At 38.3% G+C, this 14120-nt stretch overlaps 1 long non-coding RNA gene across 1 annotated transcript; it reads left to right on the top strand.

The window, feature by feature from the left end:
• Positions 1–1156: 1156 nt before the first annotated feature.
• On the top strand, positions 1157–3156 carry LOC111894627 (uncharacterized). Its single transcript, XR_002851285.3, has 2 exons — positions 1157–1436; positions 2199–3156. It is a non-coding gene; the product is annotated as an uncharacterized LOC111894627 (long non-coding RNA).
• The last annotated feature ends 10964 nt before the right edge of the window (positions 3157–14120 follow it).

Below are 14120 nucleotides of genomic sequence, written 5' to 3'. Positions count from 1 at the left end.
ATATATATATATATATATATATATATATATATATATATATAGATATAGATATAAATTGGTTGCTTTTATAATGTAATGACCATATTTGTGTTTTTTAATACTAATAGTGAATTTTATGTCAGTGTTTTTATTTTCAGTTTAATTATTATTATATTTATAACTTTTGATGGCTAATTTTTTCTTTTCACATGGACCCACTATATTTTTGGACCGGCTTTGATTATAGATGCTACATGTTACAATAATGTAGTAGATAATACTTTAAATAGAAGGGTTGAGGATAGATGGGTACCCCTTAATTTGGTTGGAGCCGGAACCGGAACTGACGATTCCTGTAAATTTTGAATCGAAACTGGTCTAAGCAGTTCTTATACTTTTGTAACTAGTCTCAAATCAAGTCCTCGGAAGTTGCATCATCTACTATTGATGTCGATGAGATGTTAACCGGCCTATAAGAGAAGGTGAACACGATATTCAGACATCAAAATTGCTCAATATCCTTTTTCATTTTCTATATCCCCATTATATATGCTTCTTCTTTTTTCCACTTGTTTCTTCTTTACTTTGTTGTCATTTAGTGGGATGCACTAGAAAACAAGTCCACAGTCATATTTAGACGAAGAAGATCCAGTTGTTGCAATTTGGTTACCCTCATTTCTTATCGGTACCATCAACTTTGTGTCATTGGTAAGTATTAGCAATAAGATTCATTTGAAAACCATATCACATGCTTATTTTTGAACTATGTAACCTTTTCTCATTTTGTTTTTCATGGTTTCATAAGATTTTAGCTTCCAAAGATCTTCGAGTCTGACATATATATGATTTGTATACCGATATTTCTCTTCAACTCTTCAAGAGCTTTGAGCATTATTATTTAGAGGGCTCAAATCTGATATACAACAAAGTTAGAGTGTAAATATATATTAAGCAGAAAATAATATCAATCAGGACTTTCAGGGTGAAGACATAGCTTGTTGAGTTTCGAAGGCTTTTTCTTTTTTTACTTTTAAAAATTATTATTATTATTATTATTATTATTATTATTATATATATATATATATATATATATATATATATATATATATATATATATATATATATATATATATATATATATATATATATAAACCTTGTTTTTGTCGAGCCTCCTAAATTAGATTTATAGGGTTTCTTTCGCGCCACGTAGCCTATCTCCTAGCCTACCTCCTGAAAAACACAACGTATCACAACGGACATTTTCCTCCTTCCGTCTAAAGCGCAAACCGCGCGTGAAAGGGTCTTCAAGGATTACACTAGCCCGCGTTCGCTATGAATCTACTGAGGTGGATCCATCTTTGCCATTGCTCTTTTAAAGACGCTATGTTCCTTACAGTGTATATGCTTCGTCGGAGTAATTGAATTCACAGAAACCTCCGCAACCGCGATAATATAAGGTATATGGTTTCTTCCTTACATCTCATAAATTACATTTGTTTCCGAGCCACAATCTGTATCTCTATTATTTTCTATTCCTTAACCCTAATTTATATTCTTTTTGTATTATCTTTCTGGTTTAGAATCGCGAGTCTTGTTTGGGGTGTCGCTGAAATCCCCTCAAATCATCAATTGGTTTCGTACTAAATCTAGCAATGAGGTGTCAAAATCAAAACTCTATCCCACAATAACTTTGATAGAATTCTCAAACCCAAAAATTGAAGTATCCCATCACACAATGGTCTGATACTCAGACTCATGTTTTTTCAAATTTAATTTTTGAAGTGACTTTTCTCGTGGAAGTTATACCATATTACTGGTGTTCTCTGATCAAGATTTATTTGCTTAAAATCTCCTATTCTTTCCACCTCCCTGACTATTTGCTTGACTATACCAAGATTGATTTTTCATTAGTTATAGGTAATAGTGTTCTATAGTTATAGGTTATAGTGTCGGATTATTAGTTTTGGTTTCAATTCATTCTTTTACAACTTCCCATTATATTTTCCTTTGAAATTCAAATTGGTTTCTGGCAGGCCAATTTTCCATAGCTTCCCTCAATTTTGACTGTTTGGTTTTCGTTTTATTCAATGTTTCATGATTGTTTTTTCATCTACTTTATGTAATAGTGTTTGATTTCATTAGATTAGTTGCTTTTTTGTGGTAGAAATAATTACATGATGAGAGATGTTGATAAATATGTGTGTGATGATGCCTAATAGGTGTATGATGAAATGCCTAGGAGAAGATGTCATGGAAGACAGCCTAAGTATTGTCTTCACTTGAGGAGGAAAGTATATGCAATGAAATGCTCCACCAACACTTTCGTAGGCAAGAGTTTATTGTATTCCACATGTGATTACATTCTTTCCATTACAAACACAGACATGACAGAAAGCATTCTGCAAAAATCAATTATCGTCTCTTTTGCTTTAGGGTCATTAAAATCATGTTCTTGGGAAAATTCAAACAACAGTTACGCTTAGTTGGTTTTTTTGGCTATCAATTGTCATTTACATAGGATATGAAACCCTCTGATAAGGACCAAAAATTCAAATGGTTCCTTTTTGGACATAAATGAAACAGGACAGAGACTGACTATGTAATTTAGTCTTTTTTTTAAAATTATTATGCAACTGTAAAACCATGATCTTTATGAATGAATTTTGTTACCATATGTTAAATCATTTCCTGTGCTAGGAATGATGTAGATGTACTACCAAATGGCTCAAATGCTTCAACCTTATTTATAAAGAACAATTGTAGGATGTTCAAGATTTAAAAATATATCTATTCTTTTCCTTTTTATTTTAATTTCTATCTTCTTATAATCATATGGAGGAGAATATAGATATTGTTATGAATGAGCCGCCTGTTTCAAGTTATACTCCATATGAAAAATAAAAAAGAACAACCAAGCAAACTGACATACGGTTGGCATCAAATATACAAAAGACCAGCAGATGATGCGGACGATTGTGAACTTGACGAATTCAGAACACCTTAAACACTGGTGCAGAAGTATCCCCAGCAAATCAAGATTATTTTTATGAGATACGTAGAGCTAATTTTGTTTTGTTTTCTCAAAGTGAATATTTATTTTTGGTGCAAATGCAAAGTTTCTGTCTATCTCCTTAAGAATTTGAAATGAAAGGATAAATGTCATAAATCAAAACTTTACATGATTTTTGTTGTTGTGTTTAATATTTTCCCAAAAAACCGGTTCCTTTTAGTTATGGAAAACTTCCAGAAAAATATTTTAAGAAAAAGTAAAATTTTAAAAATGTGTTGAGTTTGTTAGTTTTTTCAAAAAAAAAAAAAGAGATATTTTCATTTTTCAAAATTATAAATAACTTGGAAAATGTTTATATTTTGTTCACTTATGTTCATTTATTAGCTAAACGAACACATTAAATTTCTTAATGAATGAACAAAAAAATTTGTTTGTTTAATTGTTCATGCCCGTTTGTTTATTGTTTAAAGTTAAACGAATGAACATAAACAAACCATTTTTCGTGTTCATTCGGTTCATTTACAACCTACCACCCCACACCCCACCCTACAACATCCCACACCCCCACCCCCACCTTTACCTATCTCTACCCATACCCACCTAACCAATACCACCTATAACCACCCCACTCCTACATCTTATATCCACACCCCATACACCCACCACCCCTCACCCATACCTGCTAGACCACATATTACGAGGCACTATATAAGGCAACACTAAGCACTAACTTTGATAACTTTGATGGTTTGTGATTTCTTGGTTTGAAACTCTTTTAGATTTCAAGCGTGGGGTTTCATAAAACACTTCATTTTTTCTCCTGCCGTAACATCACATGTTTCCATTTTTTTCTATTTATGATTGCGATTAAAAATGGCAGCACTTTCAATTTTTTTGATGGATTCGAAGGTACGGTGATGGTTGGGAAAGGAAACCTAAAATTCCAGACAAATTGCCTATCATCTTCATCTTATGTTATTTTCGGAATTTTCTATTTTTATTTTAAAGAACTAATTTATTACATTGCTGAAATGACTGTACTAGATATAGTATTTGGTTTCCTGAAATTGAGAAACTAATCATCCCCAAATCAATCATTAGCCACGTTTGTTTATTTATGATGATTGTTTGTAAATAATGAATTGTAGAACCATATATTGCTTATATATGATTAGTGTTTTTTTTTTTGTGTGTGTGTGTGATGCTACTTCTGTTATTACAAAATAGAATTTTAAGAAACTTTCTTTCTCTTTATTTTATATCATGATCAAGAGAATGTCAAAGCAAGGATTTTTGGTAATTATGTAAATGTCACACCCCAAAACCATGAATGGCGGAAACATTCCGGGGCGGAGGACGTCATGTACAGTATCACAACAATGAATAGTAGTAAACAAGCAACAACATCATCCATTGCATTAATAATATAATTTCATACATGTGTGTTCTGTCAAAGTTATAGACAACAAAAATATACATATCAAAATAAAAGATGAGTCTTGAACGAACTCCATCTTCTCAAAAGCCTGGCACATGTACCTGTCTAGTGGTGACCTGAGAATACAAGTTATTTTGAAAGCGAGTATCAGCTTTAAAGCTGGTGAGATCATAAGTATATTAGTGTCTTAGTTTCTACGAAAGCATTTGTAAGATGTAATCTATAAGTTTTGTAAAGTTTGTGTTTGTTTGAACTATCCTAGAAAACCCTATGTTTCCTACTAAGAGTAGCCTTCTACCAAGGCATCTAGTAACTGTATGTGTGTCTCTTGTAAGAGTGTGTATTTTCCCAAATCCGACTATCATTAACCAAAAATATAGTTTTTACATTACCGTGCATCGTGTGAATGTTCACGAAGTGAATGTAATGGGATAAATATTATAGTATTGTAGTGTTGTATTAAGTAACTACTATTGTACTAACTACCTTAAACCAATTGTTATTTAAAGTACAGTGTGATCGGCCTGTATCCTGCTACCGACTCAATAGTAAAACGACGATGTAAGACGCCGTAAGAAATGACATTTGGCACCCGTAGACTTGCAAGTCCCACTGTAGCGAGCAGCAAGGTGTAGGATAGTCAATCCAGTATAGATCTATACGCAAACTCATACGCTCCCCAATTAAGGAGATTCTGGATACAAAACTATCATGGCAGGTAGTGTCATGACCCGTTTAATGGCTCACATAACTGAATGTAATGTATATCTAATGTATGTGCTAGTTGTATTGTGTGTTCTTCCTCTGTCTAACCTGTATGTTTGTTTCTCATCACTATGTATTATGTTTGTTTCTCATCACTATGTATTATGTTTGTTTCTCATCACTATGTATTATGTTTGTTTCTCATCACTATGTGTTATGTTCGTTTCTCATCACTATGTATTATGTTTGTTTCTCATCACTATGTATTATGACTCATGTATGCACTGACTCTTTGTATGATTCATTGTTCTTGTATTAGTATTAGTGAAACCCTAAACTATGCCTATAGTAGTTTACTAGTAATATAACTTGTACGTATGAACATGGAAGTATACCCTTGCTACCCAAGGGTATTGAATTGACTGGAAGGACCCTTTTTATGACTATATATGTACACATGATATATAACTAATATTTAAACGACCTTCGAACGGACACCCGATACCCCACCAGACCACATCTCAACGGCGAAAAGGATATAAGGCGGGCGGCCTTCCTAAGCCTTTTAAACATTGCTTATATAACTATACATACATGGACATGCAATTGATAATAAGTATAACAGAGTTTAAGTAAAAGTATTTGATAAGTAAAAGAGTTTGTAAAACAGTTGAAGCAAAACGGTTTGATAAACAGTTTGAACAGTAAGAAAATCACTGGTTTTGTAGTTATTAATCACATGTGATTGAAGTAATAACTATAAGTATTCAACTTGTATTCCCCCATAAAATCATTTAAAACATTTAAAAGTATTTCAAAGGTTAGTTAAAGGGGTATGAACTCACTTGCAGTGAGTGGATTGGTTTGAAGTGTCGGATACTGTGCTAGGTGACAAATGGAGACTTGTACACACGCACAAGCCTAGTTATCATATAATGAACATATATATATATATATATAACAAATTAGTCGATTTATAACTAATAAATTAAGTTGGGACACTCTAGAACATGAAAACACTTTGTTTCAAGTGTTATAGATCACAAGGGTTGCACCTAAGTGTTTGTAGGGCAAAGCTAGAGTGTTTGGAGTTCAAGGGTAAACTCCTTTGGAGTTTACAGTTTTAATGACCATTACCCAAGGAGTTTACGGAAGTAAACTCAATGGTTTACGGTCGTAACTACACTTTATGACCATATGTTGTTTTGAGGTTTTACAAGTCCTTTGAAGCATTTCTACTTGGTGGTTACGCCTTTGGAAGGGATTAGGGCAATAAAACACTCCTTGGAGGATTTTACGGCCCCAAGTCCATTTCCTTTTGGTTTTACTACCTTAAACCCATATGGAAAGTGGTATTGTTATTTTTTCAAGTCCTGAGCTCAACATGGTAAAAGTCTAGGTTAGATTTTTGGCCTAAGGAAGGAATATGGTCCATTTACACCTACATTGGGGTGTTTACGGTTTTGGGAGATCCCCAAACCTTAAACACTTAAAAATGGTGGACTTTGGTGTTTTTCAAGGCTTAAACACATCAAGGAAGGATCTAGACAAGTCCCTTAGGCATTGTGAAGCATCTAGACACCCTAAAGCACCACTTTGCCCCTTATTTGGTGTTTACGGTTTTGGGAGCCTCCCAAAACCGTGAACACCTTGTTCTTGGTGTTCTTGGGACTTTTCCTTGATATTAATATGTATAGCAAGATTTAAATGACTCTAGGATAGAAGTACTTACTTTGTGGAAGCTTGTAATGAACTTAAAGTCCAAGAACACTAGTGTGTGTTCTTGGTGTTTTGGAAATCTAATCAAAACATGAAATTTGATGGATTAAAGGATGTATAATCACTAGATGTTGTGATATAACAACTAATTAAGCCAAGAAGTACTTATGTTTTCGGGAAATCGGGCGAAAATCGGGATGATATTTGAGAGAGTTTTGAGTTTACTCTTTTAGGGTGAAAATGAAAAGTGATGTTCTTTGGGGAGTAAACTCATGTTTAAGCATGAGTTTACGGTTTTTGAGGGTAGTTTACAACCCAAACATAACAGTTTGGCCGTGAACTTCTAAGCTACGTGATATTCGCGGTTTAGAAATTTCAAGACCAGAGACGGCCCATCCGTTCACCCGTTCGTTTAAAGATTAATTATTAAAATAATCAAATGATCTTATTTTTCCTAAAAACAAGTAAAAGTGAACTTGACTTATAATATGAAGTCATTGACTTTTAGGGTTTGACCGAATGAAAATTTCGGGTTGTCACATCATCACCCTGTTAAAGGGAATTTCGTCCCAAAATTAAAGTCTAAACAAATAAAGTAGTTACAAATAACTAAGCAAAAAGATGAGGATATTTCAGTTTCATCTGATCCTCACGCTCCCACGTGAATTCTGGTCCTCGCTTGGCGTTCCAGCGAACCTTCACAATCGGGATGCGGCTTTGCTTCGTCTGCTTGACCTCACGGTCCATGATCTCTACCGGTTCTTCCACGAAGTTGAGGCTATCGTTGATCTCGATCTCATCGAGTAGGATTACAAGAGTCTAGTCGGACAAACACTTTTTCAAGTTAGAGACGTGGAATGTAGAATGTACGTTACGAAGTTCATCGGGTAGATTGAGTTTGTAAGCTACAGGGCCGATTCTTGCGAGAATCTCGAAAGGCCGTATATATCTCGGATTAAGCTTCCCACGCTTACCGAAGCATATCAAGCCGTTCCAGGGTGAGACTTTAAGAAGGACTCGGTCTCCCACCTGGAATTCCAAAGGTTTCCTTCGTTTGTCAGTGTAGCTTTTCTGTCGGTCTCTAGAGGCTTTCAATCGTTCACAGATCTAAACAATCTTCTCTGTCGTTTGCTGAATGATTTCCGGGCCTGTGAGAGTGCTGTCAGAAACTTGCCCCCTAGCTAACTGGGTATCACCCACCTCAGCCCAGCACAGAGGGGATCTGCACTTTCGGCCATATAGGGCCTCGAATGGAGCAACCTTTATGCTCGTGTGATAACTGTTTTGTAGGAAAATTTGACAAGAGGTAAATGAGTATCCCATGCTTTCCTGAAATCTATCACACATGCTCGCAACATATCTTCCAAGGTTTGGATAGTTCTCTCACTTTGCCCGTCGGTCTGTGGATGGTAGGCTGTATTCATGTCCAGCCTAGTTCCTAGGGAACTTTGTAATGATTGCCAGAACCTCGAAGTGAATCTACTATCTCTATCTGAGATAATGGATAAGGGAACACCGTGCAGTCTTACAATCTCCCTAATGTAAGTTCTTGTAAGTTTCTCCATCTTGTCTGTTTCTTTGATCGGCAGGAAGTGTGCAGACTTGGTCAGTCTATCGACGATGACCCATATGGAATCAATCCCACCCGTTGTCTTGAGCAACTTGGTTACAAAATCCATAGTGATCCGCTCCCACTTCCATTCTGGAATCTTTGGTTGTTGTAGTAAACCGGAGGGCTTCTGGTACTCGACCTTAACCTTTGCGCAAGTAAGGCATTTACTTACGAAGGTAGCAATCTCTGCTTTCATATTAGGCCACCAGTATAACTTTTTGAGGTCCAAATACATCTTATCTGATCCCGGGTGCACGGAATAACGAGTGTTGTGAGCCTCGTTCATGACCAAGTCTCTGAAACCACCTAGTTTCAGGCTCCAGATCCGGTCCATGAAATAATAAGCTCCGCCACCCTTAACCTCCAAGTTCTTATCCATCCCTCTTAGGGATTCACCCGACACATTTTCAGGCTTCAAAGCGTCAAGCTGAGCTGCCTTAATTTGTGTGGACAAGTGTGAATGGATAGTCATAGTCAATGATTTGACTCTACGACCAGAATATTCTTTCCGACTCAGGGCGTCAGCTACTACGTTGGCTTTACCCGGATGATAACGAATTTCGCATTCGTACTCACTGAGTAGCTCGACCCACCGTCGTTGTCTCATGTTGAGCTCCTTCTGGTCGAATATGTGTTGTAAGCTCTTGTGGTCTGTAAAGATAGTGTTTTTCGTTCCATACAAGTAATGTCTCCAGATCTTCAGAGCAAACACAACTGCTCCTAGTTCAAGATCGTGGGTCGTGTAGTTGACCTCATGTGTCTTTAGATGTCTCGAGGCATAGGCGATGACCTTACCTTGCTGCATCAGAATACATCCGAGTCCTTGATTCGATGCATCGCAATAGACAACGAAGTCTTCTATTCCTTCGGGAAGGGATAGTATTGGTGCGGTGCACAAGGATCGTTTGAGCGTTTCGAATGCTCTCTCCTGCTTCTCTTCCCAGTCAAAGGCCACGCCCTTCTGGGTCAGTGTTGTAAGAGGTTTCGCTATGCGGGAGAAGTTCTGAATGAACCTGCAATAATAGCCAGTGAGGCCCAGAAATTGACGAATTTTTGTAGGCGTATTTGGTGCTGACCAGTTCTCAATGGCCTTGATTTTGGAAGGGTCCACGTGTATACCTTCTTCGCTAACCACGTGCCCTAAGAATTCGACTCGTTAAATCCAAAATTCGCATTTTGATAACTTCGCGTAGAGCTTCTCCGAACGTAAAGTTTCGAGGACTTGATGCAGATGTTGACCATGCTCCTCCTTACTTCGAGAGTAGATAAGTATGTCATCGATGAAGACGATGAAGAACTGATCCAAGTAAGGACGACACACCCTATTCATTAAGTCCATGAATACTGCGGGCGCGTTTTTCAATCCGAACGGCATCACCACGAATTTGTAGTGCCCATAACGAGTTCGGAAGGCTGTCTTTGGAACATCCTCCCCTAGCACTCGTAGTTGGTGATATCCAGATCTCAAGTCGATTTTTGAAAAGAAGTTCGCCTCTTGGAGTTGGTCAAACAAATCGTCGATCCGAGGCAAAGGATAATGATTTTTGACAGTCAGTTTGTTGAGCTCCCTGTAGTCGATGCACATATGAAACGATCCGTCTTTCTTCTTGACGAACAAGACTGGAGCTCCCCAGGGTGAGAAGCTTGGTCTTATGAAGCCCTTGCTGAGCAGTTCGTTAAGTTAACAGGACAATTCTTGCATCTCTGTAGGTTCTAGACGATAGGGCGATTTGGCTACGGGGTAGCCCCTGGAACTAAGTCGATTCGGAACTCGACTTGACGTTGCGGAGGTAATCCTGGGAGTTCTTCTGGAAAGATGTCAGGAAAGTCGCGTACTACTGGAATGTTTTGAATGTCCTTCGTTTCTTGGCTCACATCGACTACATGAGCAAGGAATGTTGTACATTCCTTTCGTAAGAATTTCCGAGCTTGGATGCTCGAGATGATACGAAGGTTCATGCCGGGTTTGTCGCCATAAACTATTAAGGTCTCGCCAGACAGTAGATTTAGGCGAACAGTCTTTTCGTAACACATGATATCAGCACGATGACGACTCAACCAATCCATGCCAATAATGATGTCAAAACTTTTAATTGAGACTGGCATGAGACCGATAGAAAATGAATGGTTATCTAAAGTTAGGGTACACCCTATGAATATACAGTTAGTGCTCTCTGTCTTCCCATTAGCCATTTCTACAGTGAACGTTTCATTAAGTGCTCGTGAATTTTGCTTAAGTAAATGAGCAAATTTTCGGTTCACGAAACTCCTCTCCGCTCCACTATCAAATAGAATGCATGCATAAGCGTTATCTAGGAGGAACGTACCAGTGACCACTGTGGGGTCGGCAATTGCTTCCTTATGGCCTATGGCCAGAACTCTTGCCGCTCCACCGGCAATCCCTGCCTTCGGGCAGTTCCTTTTGTAGTGGCCTACTTCGCCACATCCGTAGCAAGCTTGGCCCACTCCTGCACCGAGGACTTGGTTGATTGGTTTCGCCAGAGCATTATAGAAACGGGCAGTGTTCCCCTTCCTGTTGCAGTTCATACACTGCATTTCCCGGCAGGCGCCGACGTGATGGAAGTTGCATTTGTTGCACTTGGGCAAACTTCCAGAATACTGCTTTACTGGAGCAGCAGCGGCAGGTGCTATCGCAGCATGCACTGCCACGACCTGCTGTTTTTTGGCAGCCTTAGCTTTCTTCTTGTCATCCCATAACTTCCGCTTGGAGTCAACGGTTCTTGCAGGTTCTGAGACGGCTAGGGTGGTTGTTGTTGCGGCCGGAGTATGAACCCCATGGTCTATGAGTCGTTGTGCCAATCGTTTGGCACTATCAAACGTAGTGGGGTGTGATGCCAAGACATTTCCCTGGTATGGTGGCACCAGTCCCCATATGTGACTCTCAATCCTCTTTCCCTTTGTATGAACCATGATGGGACAGAGAGCCACCGGTTCATAGAATCTAGCGGTATAAGCGGTTACGTTGGAGCCCTTCATGGATAGGCTCCATAGCTCTTCCTCCAGCTTTTGGATCTCGCCCCTCAGGCAGTACTCCTCAATCATGAGGTCTTTCAAAGTATCTTGGCCCATAGCATTAGCCACTATAAGAGATAGTGACTTAACATGGTCGTTCCACCATGTTAGGGCTTTGGTTTCAAAGGTGCAAGCAGCATACTTCACCTTGCTCTCCTCGGAACAAGAGCAGATTTCAAAAACCGATTCGGTTTTCTCAAACCACTGCGAGAGGGCAATGACTCCGCCAGTTCCCTTAAAGGACAAGGGCTTACAGTTAGTGAAGTCCTTATAGGAGCACTCTCTAGAGCGCATAGGAGCTTCAACCTGAACAGACTGAACAGGGGTTCCTCCTCCAACGGAACCAGATGATTGATACTGAGTCATGGTTGTGGCCACAACTGCAGCTACAGTAGCATTTAAGGATGCAGTGTCGAATTGAGGAGTAGGTGGTTGAGGAGGTGGTGTTTCGTTATTGAGGTTTCTCTGTGGATTTCTGCGAGGCGGCATCTTTGATCTATAGTTTATGAAGATGAAAATATTGGTAAGAATTTAATGGACGAATTGATGAGAATGACTCATGGACTAACTCTCCATAGCCGAACGATACGATTGAATGGAAATCTAGAACTAATAGATGATCACATTTGGATAATAATCCCCATAAGATTAGGTACCTGTCAATATTACTGGAATTACAGATGTAATAAGTTCGGGAAAAACGGCCAACAGAAATAGGCCTTACATCAACCAAAATGGGAAAACTTTGACAGAATTACAACCCAACTAAGAATTAACAGGCCTACCATTCACAAAGATAGGGAATTAGACCAGAGTTTTACATAACTAGTTTATATCCAAAAGAGAGAAGTTGATGAGAATCTATCGGCGACAAGAACTACCAGAGTGAGTTCTTGATCCCGATAGGAGACGTTCTATGTCCCTCATGCGCCTGTCAGCTCTTGCTTGCTGAGCTCGAAGTTCTCTGACTTCAGCTCGCGTTTCAGTGAGTTCCCTCTGAAGAGCTGTATTGTGGACCAGATTCCTTTCATGAGCAAACTCTAGCTGGAGAATGTGGACAGTGTTAACATCCGTGTTGGCATCAATCTCCAAGATTCGATTGATAGATGATTGACCCAGTATCGTGTTCAGAGACATCCCACTAACCATGATGGGTAGGACTCTATCAGCAGAACCTCTATCAGTGAGGTTGTAGAAACTTCTGTCTCCATTGTAGGGGATGGTTTGACCCTGTTCATGGCTCCAGTTATTCAAGTTTGTTGCCCACAGAGGTGTGGGTCCTTGAAATGCGGGTTGGGGGTTGTTATTCGGAGCTTGACCTACTTGAGGTAGGTTGTTGACTTCGGGCTCAGAGTCAGATCCATCCGAGAAGTCTTCAGCTTGATGATCATCCAAAGGTATTTGATGTTTATCATCGGACTCTGCTTCAAGCCATCCAGCATTACCGTCGGGTGGAAAGTACGGGTCGTCATGATGATGAAATCCAGCCATGATATCTATGCGAGAAAAGAGGTAAGGAAAAAATTAATAGACGAGATAACTAGATAATTATAAGGTGATCTTTATCAGTTACTCCAATACTTGACTTGGGCTCACTAATAAAGACCCTTAGTTCCCAAGTAAATAGCCATAGTAACACAGAATACTCCTATAGTATTTTAAGTTTAATGATATGTTCTACTGTTCTTATTGTGGTAGTGTTGGTAAGTTTTTAGACTTGTTGCAACCTCACAACCATCCTTAGGCACATGCTAGTCACTCCTCGGATAATGTAGTTGATCAGGCTACATCTTCCCAGGGTTAACCATATGTCTCTAAGTCTACTTGTGTTGTCCAACAATCGTAATACTTTTGTACTGTCTTAGTGACATTGATTTTAGCATGAATGCAGGTATGTATACTTGGTTAAATATTTTATTATTTAAAGCATAAACTCTTAATCAGAGTATTTTAATCCCGCTTGTGTTGATAGTTCGTATATCTTTTATGGGTTGATACACTCAATTCACTATAAACAATGCTCTGATACCAATCTGTCACACCCCAAAACCATGAATGGCGGAAACATTCTAGGGTGGAGGACATCATGTACAGTATCACAACAATGAATAGTAGTAAACAAGCAACAACATCATCCATTGCATTTATAATGTAATTTCATACATGTGTGTTCTGTCAAATTTATAGACACCAAAAATATATATATCAAAATAAAAGATGAGTCTTGAACGAACTCCATCTTCTCAAAAGCCTGGCACATGTATCTGTCTAGTGGTGACCTGAGAATACAAGTTATTTTGAAAGCGAGTATCAGCTTTAAAGCTGGTGAGATCATAAGTATATTAGTGTCTTAGTTTCTACGAGAGCATTTGTAAGATGTTTGTAAGATGTAATGTATAAGTTTTGTAAAGTTTGTGTTTGTTTGAACTATCCTAGAAAACCCTATGTTTCCTACTAAGAGTAGCCTTCTACCAAGGCATCTAGTAACTGTATGTGTGTCTCTTGTAAGAGTGTGTATTTTCCCAAATCCGACTATCATTAACCAAAAATATAGTTTTTACATTACCGTGCATCGTGTGAATGTTCACGAAGTGAATGTAATGGGATAAATATTATAGTACTGT

The sequence above is a fragment of the Lactuca sativa genome, chromosome 7, assembly GCF_002870075.4.
Source record: "Lactuca sativa cultivar Salinas chromosome 7, Lsat_Salinas_v11, whole genome shotgun sequence".
In the NCBI taxonomy this organism is placed as follows: Eukaryota; Viridiplantae; Streptophyta; class Magnoliopsida; order Asterales; family Asteraceae; genus Lactuca; species Lactuca sativa.
Note: the sequence above shows the minus strand (reverse complement) of the source record. Positions and strands in the feature narration are given on the sequence as shown.